At 44.8% G+C, this 14,343-nt stretch overlaps 1 pseudogene; it reads right to left on the bottom strand.

Annotated features, from left to right (window-relative positions):
• Window positions 1-1,542: 1,542 nt before the first annotated feature.
• On the bottom strand, window positions 1,543-13,089 carry LOC146175127 (dnaJ homolog subfamily C member 16-like; annotated as a pseudogene).
• Between the last annotated feature and the right edge of the window lie 1,254 nt (window positions 13,090-14,343).

Genomic DNA, 14,343 nt, shown 5'->3' with positions numbered 1-14,343 from the left:
GCAAGAAAGACATAAGATTCATGTTAGAGGCAACAGACTGGCGGTTAGTCCGATACATGAAAGCAGGTTAATCATCTCAGTACGACCAATCTATCACAACACATGCAAACGCTTTGCTACCATGCAATGACCTTAGTGCACCATTCTTAATTTGTACTTATGTTCCTCACTTGTTCTCGAACACATCGTGCCCAGAAAAGAAAGCGTTCAATTTAAGATCGCTAGAAAAACAAAGACAAGAAAGCTAAGAGGGAGAAGAAGTTAATATTCAAAATGTATTCGAACAGCTAGTCGAGACATATGTAACAGAGCTGCCAGCCACAAATGGGAGGGCTGCTTACGTTGTTTCAAGTTCTCTGTGTGGAAATCCTAAACTTGACTGCTCCTTTACCCACTGAAATGTGCCTTATAGAAAAAAAAGAAAAAAAAATAGTTATGCAGGAGAATGAAGTGGACACAAACCCTAAAGAAAGGGCAGCATGTGCAAGCTGGAAACTGTACATACTGCTTTGCTATGACCGCATCCCCATTCTAAGTAACAGTTGGCATGCCCAAACACTACAGGCAACGTTTTGTGGGCATAAAAGCTTGAGAGCCTATCGATAGCCATATCATTGCTATTCTAGCTGCTGCGTAGAGATGCGAAGCCCAGTAGTGTTGTCCCTGGAAAACCTATCTTCCAACATGAAGCCCTTTCAATAATCACCATGAGCACCTACAAAACGCAACCACCGTTACTTGAACCTGCAGCCTGCCCACCAGGGTTATGCTGAAGAGAGCACAGCTAGAACCAAAGATTGTTGGTTTTTGACCTCATGTGCACCCAGCCCCTCCTTCCCAAGCTCACAAACGTCCCCCCAGATGCACTACACCGCTCATACAAGGTCTACTTGCAAGTTAAACGCCCTGTTACAAAGTGACAGCTCTCTGGCAGTGCCCGAAAGTCTTTCTCTCCATTGCAGTTGCATATACCCGTAGTAGTCCGCAGCACTACTGAACAAGAGGAGCAAAGAGGCAGGCTACCTGGGTATTTATAAAGGTCGCCCTAAGGTAACTGCACCCCTTGTAAATGCGGACACTGAGTGAAACAATAAGGGTACTAATTCATCATGATAAAGAATTCCATCTACCCTCTTTCACTATTCCACATAAGACTACCCTCCTCAAGAAAACAAGTAAAAAACGCTTGGAATTAGGGCTATCCATTTACCAAGTGCTAAAAACTTGCAGTCTACCTGATATCATGCCTAATGTGATTGCCAAGTTGTTAAAGAATAGCTAACCACGAAAAAAAAACGTAACAGTATTGCCGCCCGCTTAAGCAAATTATAAATTGCAGTAGCAGGGACAGTTTTTGGTGTTTAAGAACTTTGGTTGGATGCAAAAGTTTAACTGCAAGTAAATTCCCTGAACTGTAATCCGGCACTACGTAGGCTTCAGTGTAGAGAGCAGGAGAACGAAGCTCCAAGGGCTGTGCGAGTGGAGTGCAAACATAGAGCGAAACGTTAGTGCCACTTGCGGGGGAGAACATGCAGAGCGCGCTTACTTTATTCACTCCGGCCTGTACTGGATGTAGTAGCGCTTTGTAATGCCTTAGACCAGCCTTCCCATCCAGTTGGGTAGGTCTTCAGGCAAGTGCTCTTCAAATAGAATGCGGCCATACATGTCCGAGTTGGTCTCCTCCGACAGTGCGAGTAGCCGCCCCAATTCCACGTCACTCGTTTCGGAGCCGCTGATCGAGTTTTTGAGTCCGACAAAGTGTCCAGCACTATCTTTCTTCTTAATCATTGCTGGCTCTAGGTGCTTGGCGTGGTAGGCGCAAAAGTACTTTCAATCCCCATTAAGGGATAACACGGTACCGATGCAGTTATTGGGGTTGATGTTGAGCGGCCGTCGAATAGCTAGTGTCTGAGTGAGAATCTTGCGGTACCACTCCAAATTCTTCTCTAGCGGAGCGTGGCAAACATGAGAGTCTTGTTCTTGTGGTATAAAAACACAGCCCGGAAGAGCTATGGCAGCAACTTGGGCTTGGACTCTTGGTCGCCCAGTAGGACAACAGTCCGACAACCCGGTATCAGAAGTCAGAAGAAAGGTTTCTACTTTAGGCTCATGAGTCGTCAGCTAGCACTCAGGCCTTGGCCTAGCTGCTGATGGCGCTCTTCCTTTTCGTCTACCTGCAGCGCTTCTGTATGCTTTTTTTCTTCCATTTATTTATTTATTACACCTCAAAGGTCACTAGCCTGGGCATTACATGAGGGTAGGGAATGAAGTAGCTGACCAGCATAATGAAGCCGATGGACAGCGCCACTGAGATGACACACAGGACTTCGTATCGGGTCAGGTAGTCCAGCAGAGCATCCCCCATGAGCACCATGTGATGCGGAATGCGCCCCAGCAGATCTAAAGCATGCTCGTCCACCAGGATGCCCAAGCGCGCGTCATGTGGCAGGATCAATGAGGAAAGCAGTCAGAACAGAGCTTTCTGTAGCTCCTGCTTGCTCTCCTTCAGCGTCTGGAGCTCATCAACTCATGGAGCATAAATCCACTGAACTAAATTCTGTTCCTTCCTCCACAAGGAGGCCATAAGAAGGATGGTGGCTTTAGGTGGATCCTCACCCGAGTTCAGGGTATTCACAAATTCGTTCCACTTTTCCTTGTACACAAACATAAACCTGACATGCTGTACTGGGAACCCTATCTGTTGAATGTAGTCTCACCAGGGCTCGATTTGGGTCATGCAGAGCTGTGTTTCCTGTAATGAGCAATGCGCAAAGACGGCGGCGTACGCATTGCTTCAAGTGGGCACACCTCATCAAAAAGCAGCTGGGATGACACTCATGGCGAAATCAGAAACCAGGAATCTCGAAGAGACTGCGGGTCCAATTCAGCTCTACTAAGGAGTGCCACAGGGTTTCTAGTGTGTTCGTTGAAGATCAACAAGTACTCCAGGCGAACAACGCCAGCATGGCGCCGGCGCAGGGGCTCTATCTCAGGCGGCCCCAGTCACACATAGCAAAAGCGAACAGGCTTGCGAAACTGGAATAGTGCCAGGAGGGGGCGAAGGCGCACTGATGCCGACGGGCTGAACACAACTGCATGAATCCTATAATCAAACAGGAAGTCATTAAAAGCTGCCATATCCTCCAGGACAGTAACTGTGTAACTAGGAAAGAAGTAGCGGCAGAAGTCAATGCCATTCACTAGGCTCAATTCGTCCTGGATATATTGAACAATCCTTCTTCCCGAAGACCTATTAGGTGTACCAAACTGCCAACAGCAAGCTTGTGCGCTAGGCCAGCTTTATACTGTGCATGAATGGTAGCACAACTTATACCTAGATGTTCCATTTCTTGAACTATTCGCTGCCACATAGGCTCTAAATAAATGCATGGAAAGCAACGGTCTTCATAAGAGAGTATCAGATACGGCTTGTAGTTACTGTCGGGGACCATCCAATTTTGCACAAGCCTTGAACGTGATCATAGCCTTGTGTAATACAGAACCTTGGTGAAAACTAAACTTGAACTACAAGTTCCCTTTACAGAACGCTAGACTGAAAAGAATCAGAATCAAATCTATTAAACTGGCTGTAGTCAGGCTACCCCGGAAAAGTGGTGCGTCTTCGGTTTGGCTATACTTATCAAAGTTTTCTTTCCGTCCAGGGTTAGTCAGCAGCTCATAAGGTTTGGTGATCTCAACGAACGTTTAGGATGCAACAGAGTCTTGTTTCTGTCAGGATGCCATTCCCTAAGCCAGCCGCTTGTAATCGCACTTGATATCGGCAGCGCTTGCAGTACGGTGCCCAGGTAGCACATGCGACCGGCCCGATATTGGAAATTGATTGGCGACGCCTGGTCCACCGATAGTCCGGCGTTGCCAATGCGCTACCAGTAATGGTACAGCCATGCGTTATATTGACCACTCTTGGACCAGCGATTTACATGTTCCCTCCATGATTGGCTGATTGGCATTCGTGGGCTATCAACGGGCAATAATGAGCTTGCGTATACAATTGCTTGCCAACATTGCATGCACAGTGATATATGATGGCCAATATTACCCAGCCCATGATAAGCTCCATAAAACCCCGGCCCTCAGTCACCAGCGGCTGCGGAACAACTGACCACGGCGGCGGTCAGACCTGTGACGCAGCAGGGGGTGCTAAGAAAGCCTGGCTCTGCTGGACAGGCCGCCATTGGAAACTGACCCTGGCAACGTTTAATGCTAGAACCCTAGCTAGTGAAGCTAGTTTAGCAGTGCTGTTACAGAAACTAGAGGGCATGAAATGGGATGTCATAGGGCTTAGTGAGGTTAGGAGGCCGAATGAGGCATATACTGTACTGAAGGATGGGCATGTACTGTGTTATCGAGGTTTACCAGAGAGGCGACAACTAGGAGGAGTAGGCTTCCTTGTCAATAAGTATATAGCAGGTAATATAGGTGAATTCTATAGTATTAATGAGAGGGTTGCAGGCATCGTAATTACGCTTAATAAGCGGTATAAACTGAAGGTTGTACAGGCCTATGCACCTACATGTAGTTATGATGACCAGGCGGTTGAAAGCTTCTATGAAGATGTAGAATCGGCAATGCGAAAAGTAAAGACGCAGCATACTGTACAAAGGGCGACAATGCCAAGGTAGGGAAAAAACAGGCAGGAGACAAGGCAGTAGATGACTATGGCATTGGTTCTAGGAATAGCAGGGGGGAGTTACTAGTTGAGTTTGCAGAGCGCAATAACTTACGAATCATGAATACCTTCTTCAGCAAACGGAAGAACCGGAAATGGACATGGAAAAGTCCTAACAGGAAATTAAATATGAAATTCACTTCATACTGTGTTAAAGCCCCGCCATTATCCAAGATGTAGAGGTAATTGGGAAAGTGCGACGCAGTGACCACAGGATGGTGAGGTCCCAAATTAGCCTAAATCTGAAGAGGGAGCGCAACAGATTAGTAAGAAAGAAACCCATCAACGAATTAGCGGTGAGAGGGAGGGCAGAAGAGTTCACGATCTCGATACAGAATAGGTATTCAGCTCTAACTGAGGATGGCGACATTACCCTAGAGGCAAGGAACAATAATTTCAGAGATATCATTACTGAGTGCGCGGTAGAAGTAGGCGGTAGGATAGTTAGAGAGGATACCGGTAAGCTGTCTAAGGAGACGAAAAATTTGATTAAGAAACGCCAGAGTATGAAAGCTTCCAATCCAACAGACCAGATCGAATTGGCCGAGATATCAAAGCTAATCAATAAGCGCAAGGTGGCCGATATAAGGAAGTATAACATGGAGAAAATTGAGCATGCTGTAAAGAACGGGGGAAGCCTTAAAGCGGTAAAGAAGAAAATGGGCATATGCAAAAACCAGATCTATGTGATAAGGGACAAAGCAGGCAACGTCATCGCTAATATGGACAAGATAGTCAAAATAGCCGAGGAATTCTATACAGATCTCTACAGTAGCCAAAGTAGTCAGGACCGTAATGAGATTGGCGGTAGGGAAAAACAGCCAGACGTTCCACCAGTGACGAAGGACGAGGTCAAGAAAGCACTAGAAACTACGAAAAGGCGGAAACCAGCTGGAGAGGATCAGATAACTACAGATTTGCTGAAGAACGGGGGGATATCGTGCTAGAAAAACTGGCCACCCTGTATACGCAGTGCCTGGTGTCATCGACGGTACCTGAACCATGGAAGAATGCAAACATTATCCTCATTCACAAGAAAGGGGACTCTAAGGACCTTAAAAATTACTGACCAATCAGCTTACTGTCTGTTACGTATAAGGTATTTACTAAGGTAATCGCTAATAGAATCAGCACAACCTTAGACTGCAATCAAGCAAAGGATCAAGCAGGGTTTCGGAAACGGTTTTCTACTATCGATCATATCCATACCATCAATCAGGTGATAGAAAAATGCTCGGAATATAACCAGCCCTTATACATAGCATTCATTGATTACGAAAAAGCATTTGACTCAGTTGAAACATCGGCGGTGATGCAGGCATTGCGAAATAAGGGGGTAGACGAGCCGTACGTGAAAGTGCTGGAAGATATATATAGTGGCTGCACAGCAACCATAGTTCTGCATAAAGAAAGTAACAAAATTCCCATAAAGAAAGGTGTTAGGCAAGGAGACACAATCTCCCCAGTACTATTCACAGCTTGTTTAGAGGAAGTATTCAGAGACTTGGGATGGGAGCAGTTAGGGATAAGGGTATATGGAGAATACCTCAGTAATCTGCGATTTGCTGATGACATTGCCTTGCTAAGCAACTCAGGGGATGAACTGCAAATAATGATTGATGACCTAGACAGAAAAAGTAGAAAGATAGACTTGAAAATCAATATGCAGAAGACTAAGGTAATGTTCAACAGCCTCGGGAAGGAACAGCAGTTTACATTAGGTAGCGAAATACTGGAAATAGTAGGCGAATATGTCTACTTAGGACAGGTAGTAACCGCAGATTCGGACCATGAAAAGGAAATAACAAGAAGAATAAGATTGCGATGGAGCGCATTTGGCAAGCACTCGCAGATTATGACTAGCAGCTTACCGGTATCGCTCAAGAGGAAAGTATACAACAGTTGCATCTTGCCTGTACTCACCTATGGGGCTGAAACGTGGAGGCTAACCAAGAGTTCTACTTAAGTTGAGGACAACCCAGAGGGCTATGGAACGAAAAATGGTAGGGGTAACATTAAGAGATAGAAAGCGTGCAGAGTGGGTCAGAGAAATAACTCAAGTTACCGACATTCTAGGGGAAATTAAGAAGAAATGGACATGGGCAGGACATGTAGTGCGAAGAGAGGATAACCGATGGTCGCTGAGGGTAACAAACTGGATTCCAAGGGAAGGAAAGCGTAGCAGGGGGCGGCAGAAAGTTAGGTGGGCGGATGAGATTAAGAAGTTCGCAGGGGTCAAGTGGATGCAGCTAGCAAAGAACCGGGTTAAGTGGAGAAATATGGGAGAGGCCTTCGCCCTGCAGTGGGTATAATCAGGCTGATGATGATGATGATGATGATGATTACCCAGCCATCGCCAATGTGTTGCTCATGATTCGCGAACCATGGCATGAAATGGTAAATACTTTCCTACCAGTATATATGGCTTGTTGATGTTGAATATAGCTCGCCATTCGTTGGTCAATATCATCCCGCCACTCTTAGTGGCTTGCCAACATTGTAATCATCATCAGTTGCAGCGGCCGATATTGCCCAACGAGTGATGGCCACTGGCGTACATTGAACATATCATGGCATGCATTTGTAAATTTTTCCCAGCCAGTATTGGCGGCTTATTAACATCGAATATATCTTGGTATACATTCGTCAATAACCCCCTGTCAATTGTGACGGCTTTCCATCATTGTGTATATCTACAGATAAAGCGGTAGATGATGGCATACAATGGTAAATATTGTCCTGCCAGTATTACTGCCTTGTCGACATTTATTATCTCTTGGCAGATATTGGTTAATGTTATCCCACCGATCTTAGTGGCGTCCCAACTATGTATACTTGTTGGTTCCAGTGGGCAATATTGCCCAATGAGGTTTGGCGACTGGCCAGCATTACACCTATTATGGCATACATTGGTGAATAATACAATGCCAGTACTGATTGCTTGTCAGCATCGAATGTATCTTGGCATAAGTAGAATTTGTCGTTCGTTCTTTTCGGAATGTTCTTTAAACCATTCCTTTTATGTAGCTCGTGGTAGGGAAGACCAGGAGATTTACTTGAAGGTGATGATGGTAGAGCATATATTTACAGCATGACATATATATATACAGAGTAAAACTGGCAGTTGAAATGAATTTATACGAAAACAACACTCTGCGCTACTTTACTATTCGACCTAACTGGTTAGAGCCTAAGCAGAACAGCCGCGTTACATGCGTACGCATGGAGCCTCAGCTCAGACTGGACTCAACTCTCTTGGATCACGTCCCGTTTTACACCTTCACAAAACAAAGAAATAGGTGCGGTCATTTACAGAGGCCAGCCCCATACATCAACTGTCTAATAAGGGAATATGCTAGATGGGCACAGCCCCCTGGGTTGGCCTTAGCCTCTAACCCAGGGCGCCACTAGCAATACAAATAACAACAAACAAAGCATGGCGAAACTCTTTCCCTGGTGAGGGTTCGAACCCTCTCCTCTCGGGAGACTTCTTTCCCACTTGTCTCCCGCACACCGCCGCCACATCCACGCTGCCGTTGCTAGCTAAATCCTTTCCACAGTGCAGTGCCCTGCGCCACCCGTGGTTACCGCTACGAGCAACGACCTGGAAAGGGAAAAGAGATCAACCAGCCGCCATGCTGAAGGCCTGGCGCCGGATTAAAGGGGAGCTTCTCGCTTGCTCGCTCTGAGAACAATACCCGAGTCAACTCCTGAGTGCCTCTTCGGGCACTTTTTGTCGAATCTCCAGACAGGATAAACTAGACTGCCTTTCACACTGCTCAAAATCACAATGTAAAACAAGGCCATATGGGTGCTCGCTGCCGGCCAGTAGGAAGGGTGCCATACATACGAGCATTCGGCAGCACGTTCCGCTGCGTCTGTCCCCATGAATGACCTTCGGGCTACAACAGTTCCGCGAATCCAGCGCCGATGGTCTGGTCTGCTTTCCCCACACGCGGCACGCTTGTAGAAGGGGGACCGCGTCCGCAATGCAAGCAGTAAACAGGTGGGTGGCGGCGACATGCAGAGACGCGCACCTGCAAGTGATTAGCCTCGAGCGCGGCTCTACAGCATACGTTGGTCAATATCCTCCCGCCAGTCGTCTTGGCTTCTCAGCATTGTATACCTGCAATTACAGTGGTCGATGTTGCCTGACGAAGTGCATTAGCTTGCCAAAATGCCATTCATCTTTACATAGACTAAACAATATTCTCTTTCCATCGTTGATGGTCTGCCAATTCAAAATATTTACTGCCATATGATGGTCAATATTTTACTACTTGTTTAGATGGTTTCCCAATATTGTATCCATCATGGGTTACAGTGGTCGATATTTTATGGGCAGCTGCGATGGCTTGCCAACATTGACGCATCATTGTATACATTGATAGATTTGATCCTGTTATTATAGCTGGCTCATCTACACTGAGAACATTTTGGCATAGAGTGGTCAATGTGGCCCAGCTAGTTTTGAAAACTTTACAACAATGAATATGAGTGGGTTATAATGGTCGATATTGTCCACTAAGTTTTGATGGCTGGAAAAACATTGCACATACAATGACATGTGTTGGTTGGAATTGGCTTGCAGATAATAACAATCAATTCTCAACCTGTGTATACTGATGTTTTTAATGTCCCGAACAATACTGTCGTATCCTTCGCGATTACTTTTAAGTATGTTTTATGCACCGTCAATTATATAGTAACGGTAGTAGAGAACACTTATTCAAGAAAAATGGCTTAGGCGGTAAGGGCACGGTTGGTATAGGGCCCTCCCCCATTGCTCTGGTGGCATAAAGGAGCCCTGAAACAATTTTGAAGTACATTGGTTTGCCTCTTGGTTACGTAGATTGAGTAATAGTGACACTATTAACGGTGGTTGTTTTGTGTATTATCCAGTATTTAATATTTTATATTTGTTCGTGAAAGCGAGTTTGGACCACTGATGGTGCCGGCACACAGCGGACATATTTTTGCAGCGGATATGACGACATTGGGTCTGATTTGATGATTGGACGAACAATAAATTCACGACTAAATGAACTCATGATTAATGATACGCTCTGTCATGGTCTTGCATTTTCTAATATACTTGCAAAACCGACATATTTATTTTATATCAAAGCACTTCAAATGAAATGTTACAAAAAAGACGCTAGAGGCTATGTCTATTTTCTCGAATCAAAGAACTTCTTGCCCCTCTAGTAGAAATAGCTGCTCCTGTAGCTTCTGTTTGCCCATGTGTTTGCCCCACGTGGTTTGGTGTTTGCCTATTCTTCGTGTTGTAGGTGGTACTTCGTATCCTAGAGGACTGTCCTGCCTAGACCGATCATTTTTGCTGGTGAAGCGTGGTTATATTTCGTGCTGTCATGAAGGAATTCTGCGCAGTCCTAGGCTGCTCGAGCAGCGAAAGCGCTGGAGGAGTGTCATACCACAGATTTCCTTCTCGTAATGAACGTAAAAGAATGTGGGTAGAAGCTCTGGGCATTGCGAAAGAACCGAATCGGCGTGTGTGCTGGGCGCACTTCACTCCAGACGTCTTCGAGTGTTCATCGGTAGCTTACGCATCCGTAGGCTACAAGCAACGGCCGCTACGCAGCAACCCGGTGCCAACGATACCAGGCGCTCTGCGAAAAACAGTCGAAGCGTAAGTATCGTGACTGACTGAGCAGTGAAAGTTGTGCCAATGACCAAGTTTTTGGTCAGCGAGTCTGTCGAAGTTCATACACGATCAAGGACTCAATGATTCAACTGCTGTTCTATACTTTGTCTAAGAGTCATCTTTACGAGTAACGACCTTGGCAGCCGCTCACTATTCTCTCGATTTTTAACAGATCGGGCCGCTTTAGAGCGTCAGCACACTTGAGAGCTCAAGCGGCGCTATGAGCAGGAATGGCAAAAACATTTTAAGGTCGAGCGCTGCCTACAACCTCTCGAATTATATTTATTATTGGTCAACTGTCGATCGCGTGGCTTGTCAGAGTTTGCGCAAGCGTGTCGATTTTTTTTTCCAGAGCATGGCCTGCCTGGGCTCCGACCGCATTATCGAAAAAAGGAAGGGGGGGGGGGACTGCGCGGAGTACATCCCTAGCACGCGTGTTCCTCTGCCCCTTGCCGCAAGGTCTGCTGACGCAACAAAGCAGTTGGAACACGTTTTTACCCCCCCCCCCCCTGCTCTTTTCTCCCCACTGACTTCAACCCGCACATGGCAAGCACAGTTGATAAAAAAAATGAAATTCGGCACCCCGTGCTAAATATTATTTGAAATATGCACCTTTTGATTTTCGTCTCAGGTAGCAAAATAGGGACGCAAAAACAAGGCTAACCATCCTATTCGGCTTGAAGCGACGTAGAGCTACAATATAAAGCAGCGCATCTTTCGAAAGCATGTTCCAATGTACTTTTTTTTTAATGGATAGTGTGCCAGACCTTGGTCTTAGTATGTTGCTACCAACGATCTGGGCAAGTTGCGAGAGGCTAGAGCTACCACTCATCTCAACGGTATATGCAGTTAATGTATTAATAAAACTGCCTTTGAAATGGTGGTTTGCAGCTCATATTACTTCGTCACTGCATATTTCAGGAGAATATCGAAGAAGCAGACCTTACTGAAGCTTCTGCATCGAAAGTAACATCTATCACAAGCCTAAATGTGAGCATTTAAATTTTATGTGTATGGTGGCATGTGTGCAAAAAAATTGTGCTATAAAACAAATTTGCACAGAGGTTTCTAAGGCACAGACTTCACCATTTTCCCATGAGATAGCAGCTAATGTGGAAATTGGGGCTTCAGTTCTTCAACTTGACGTGTCAGGCCCTAATCTGCACGGCAGAGAGAATGTTGACACATTAGCTGAGCAAAGTTGTATTTTGACACACGAGTTTTTCATTTTTGCCCATGTATTCATTGCAGCCTTCGACAAGTTACAACGCAGATCACGACAACTTCAACACAAACTGATGAGATTATTGTGGATCGAAAGTCAATAGGCAAATTTTTAGCTCCAAAGATTACTTCATCTGGTGTATGCGTAGCTTATACTATTTCATTTTACCACGACATTGATAGCAGGCTTGAATTTACTGTACTTGATTAAGCGCCATCATCCTTATCATTACTCAAAATGCTTCACTTTACCCTTAGGTGTGCAGGCCAGCTTTCAGGTTAAAGTACCATGATCATGAAAGATGGTCTGCCACAAATGTAAAGAAAATGCAACACCTGATCATGCCTTGGACACCTCACTAGAGCTTGTTGGAGACTGCCAATAGAAGGTGCTCAACGCCAGTGTATAATTTGCCAAATGTGTCATTGCAATCAGTGGTTGAGCAATCCCCTTTGAAATTGCCTGCTGACGACACCTACAAACCATCACTTGATGAGTCATTTTTGTGAGTGTCTGTTCTCTATCTCTATGCTAGGAGCAACTGTGTTTGTTCTTACGGATTTATTACACTAGATGTGGCCTATATGTTTGCAGAAGTGGCGAGTCTCCTACTGTGCCAGTACACTGCCAGAGGAAGTTTATCACCTTCGAAAATAACCTCCTGAAATTGTTCAGAACTTGCAAGAAGTGTCAAGAGCCTTGTAAAATATCAACAAGTGTTTGTGGTTCTGCCCTTTATGTGGACACAGTGTGCACAGGTGAGCACTCATTGACCTAGACCAGCCAGCCAATGTTGAACAGAAAGGCAGCGGGAAATGCATTGCTCTCTGCTGCCATATGTTTTTCTGGAGCGAGTCCAGAAAAAGTGCTGCGATTCCATCAGCAAGCTGGAATTTGTGTCCTGTCGACCCGCTCATACTATATGTATCAGACATTAATCTTGCGGCCAGCTATCAAACAGGTACTTAACAAGTGCAAGTACTGCATTTGAAAGTCAGTGTGTTAATGCTTGATTGATTCTTGTGTGCCTAATTATCTGGTGTTGGTAATTTTTGTTTACCTATATTTGTCTTATTTGTATTCAGTACAGATAATTTCGCAGTAATTTTGTGTACATATTGATGCATAGCTCAGTGGGGCAGGCCCGAAGTTTTCCAAGATACATGCTAGTAAGTGCAAAAACATTTGCACTAAGTTCTCTTGTGATGTAATGAAACGAAATGAAAATTAACTTTATTTAGTGTACCAATTTTCTGTTCTGTAAGCTATAGCTTGGGACAAATATTGAAAAATATAGAGTAGCAACAGGGCATCACATAGCTTAGCTTAGTGTCCAATGGGCTGCATATGGAGCAGCCCTTTTTGCATACCTTTCAAGCTCATGTTATATGAATTCATTTACCAGATATGGGAAACTGAACAACAAGATATGCTTGAGACTTTGGAAGGTGAATTGCACTTGGCTCGTGATGGGCAGTGCGACTCACCAGGTTTTTCAGCCAAGTACATGACCTACAGCTTCATGGACATGGTTTCCAGCAATGTTGTTCACTTCGTCCAAGTGGAGTTGGGAGAGGTGGGTGTCAAATGTTTTCTGACCTCTTGTTCCCAGCCTTACTTGGCAGCCAGTTGCTACTGTTCTACTGCTTGTGTAATTCGGGATACATCCCATTTTTAGAGCAAAGAAGTGGCAACAAGCAATGCAATGGAGAAGTATGGACTTGTTAAAGGCCTGCAACAACTGCGATAACAAGGTGTGGGCATTGCATAGCTGACAACCGACCGTCACGCAGGTATCAAGAAGCACATGCAAGTGCATGTACCCACCGTCGACCACAAGTTTGATACATGGCAAGTTGCAAAGAGTAAGTGATTAATGCAATGCACTGAATTGGCAGTTTTGTCATACCTGTGAGAATTGTATTTTGATAATGAGAATTCACATTTTGTGAATATCTAAACATGTAAAAATGGGAAAATGTTTCACATTATATTATCAGGGCGCAAGCATGCTAGGCATTTGGGCGGGGCCACTTTTTTACTTGTTGCAACATGTGAAACTCATTGTCTCGTGGGCCTTTTCAAGTCGCGCTGAATGAGAGTCTTCCAGATTCCCAATGCTTATTGAATGCAAAATAGTTGGGCCACTGCTACACGGCAAACTCAGTTGCAGTGCGAGATTTCATCATCTCACACGAAGGTTCTGCAGCACCACTGTCGCTGCGTTAATTTTCGAGGCATGCTGGCAATTAACCTACATGTTTAAAACTTGAAATGGTAAACAGAGCAATAAAATGTTTATTGGCTACAATACATAACCACGTTTGAAATAAAATTGTCTTCCACCTTTGAGGAAGTTAGTGTTCGTTAATATTGTGTTGTAGGAAACAATGGTATGCTGCCATGTTTTGCTCCATGGCCTTTCTTTTTATTATGTGAATTAAGTTTCAAGTATTAAAGTTCCTACTTTTCTTTGAGATGGCACTGTTGTCACGTTATTTCCCGTCTCATTGCTGTGAGTGCTTAGTGGCTTGGATTGCAAGTGACTGCTGCTCAAGGACACACGAAGTCTCATTCGAGTTCTTTGCCTGTCTGCTGAATTTATAAACTATTCAAGCGATGCCGTTTAAGCTGCTCATATTGCAGAACTTGTTTGGCTTGTCAGTCAACAGCTTGTTGGTTTATTGGCCTTCAAAATGATCCTATGAGAGAGGTATAAAATAATTGAATAAAATATACAGAGTGTAGAATCAAGTGAACATT

The sequence above is a fragment of the Amblyomma maculatum genome, chromosome 11 (assembly GCF_055883805.1).
Source record: "Amblyomma maculatum isolate TAMU_Amacu chromosome 11, ASM5588380v1, whole genome shotgun sequence".
NCBI lineage: Eukaryota > Metazoa > Arthropoda > Arachnida > Ixodida > Ixodidae > Amblyomma > Amblyomma maculatum.
Note: the sequence above shows the minus strand (reverse complement) of the source record. Positions and strands in the feature narration are given on the sequence as shown.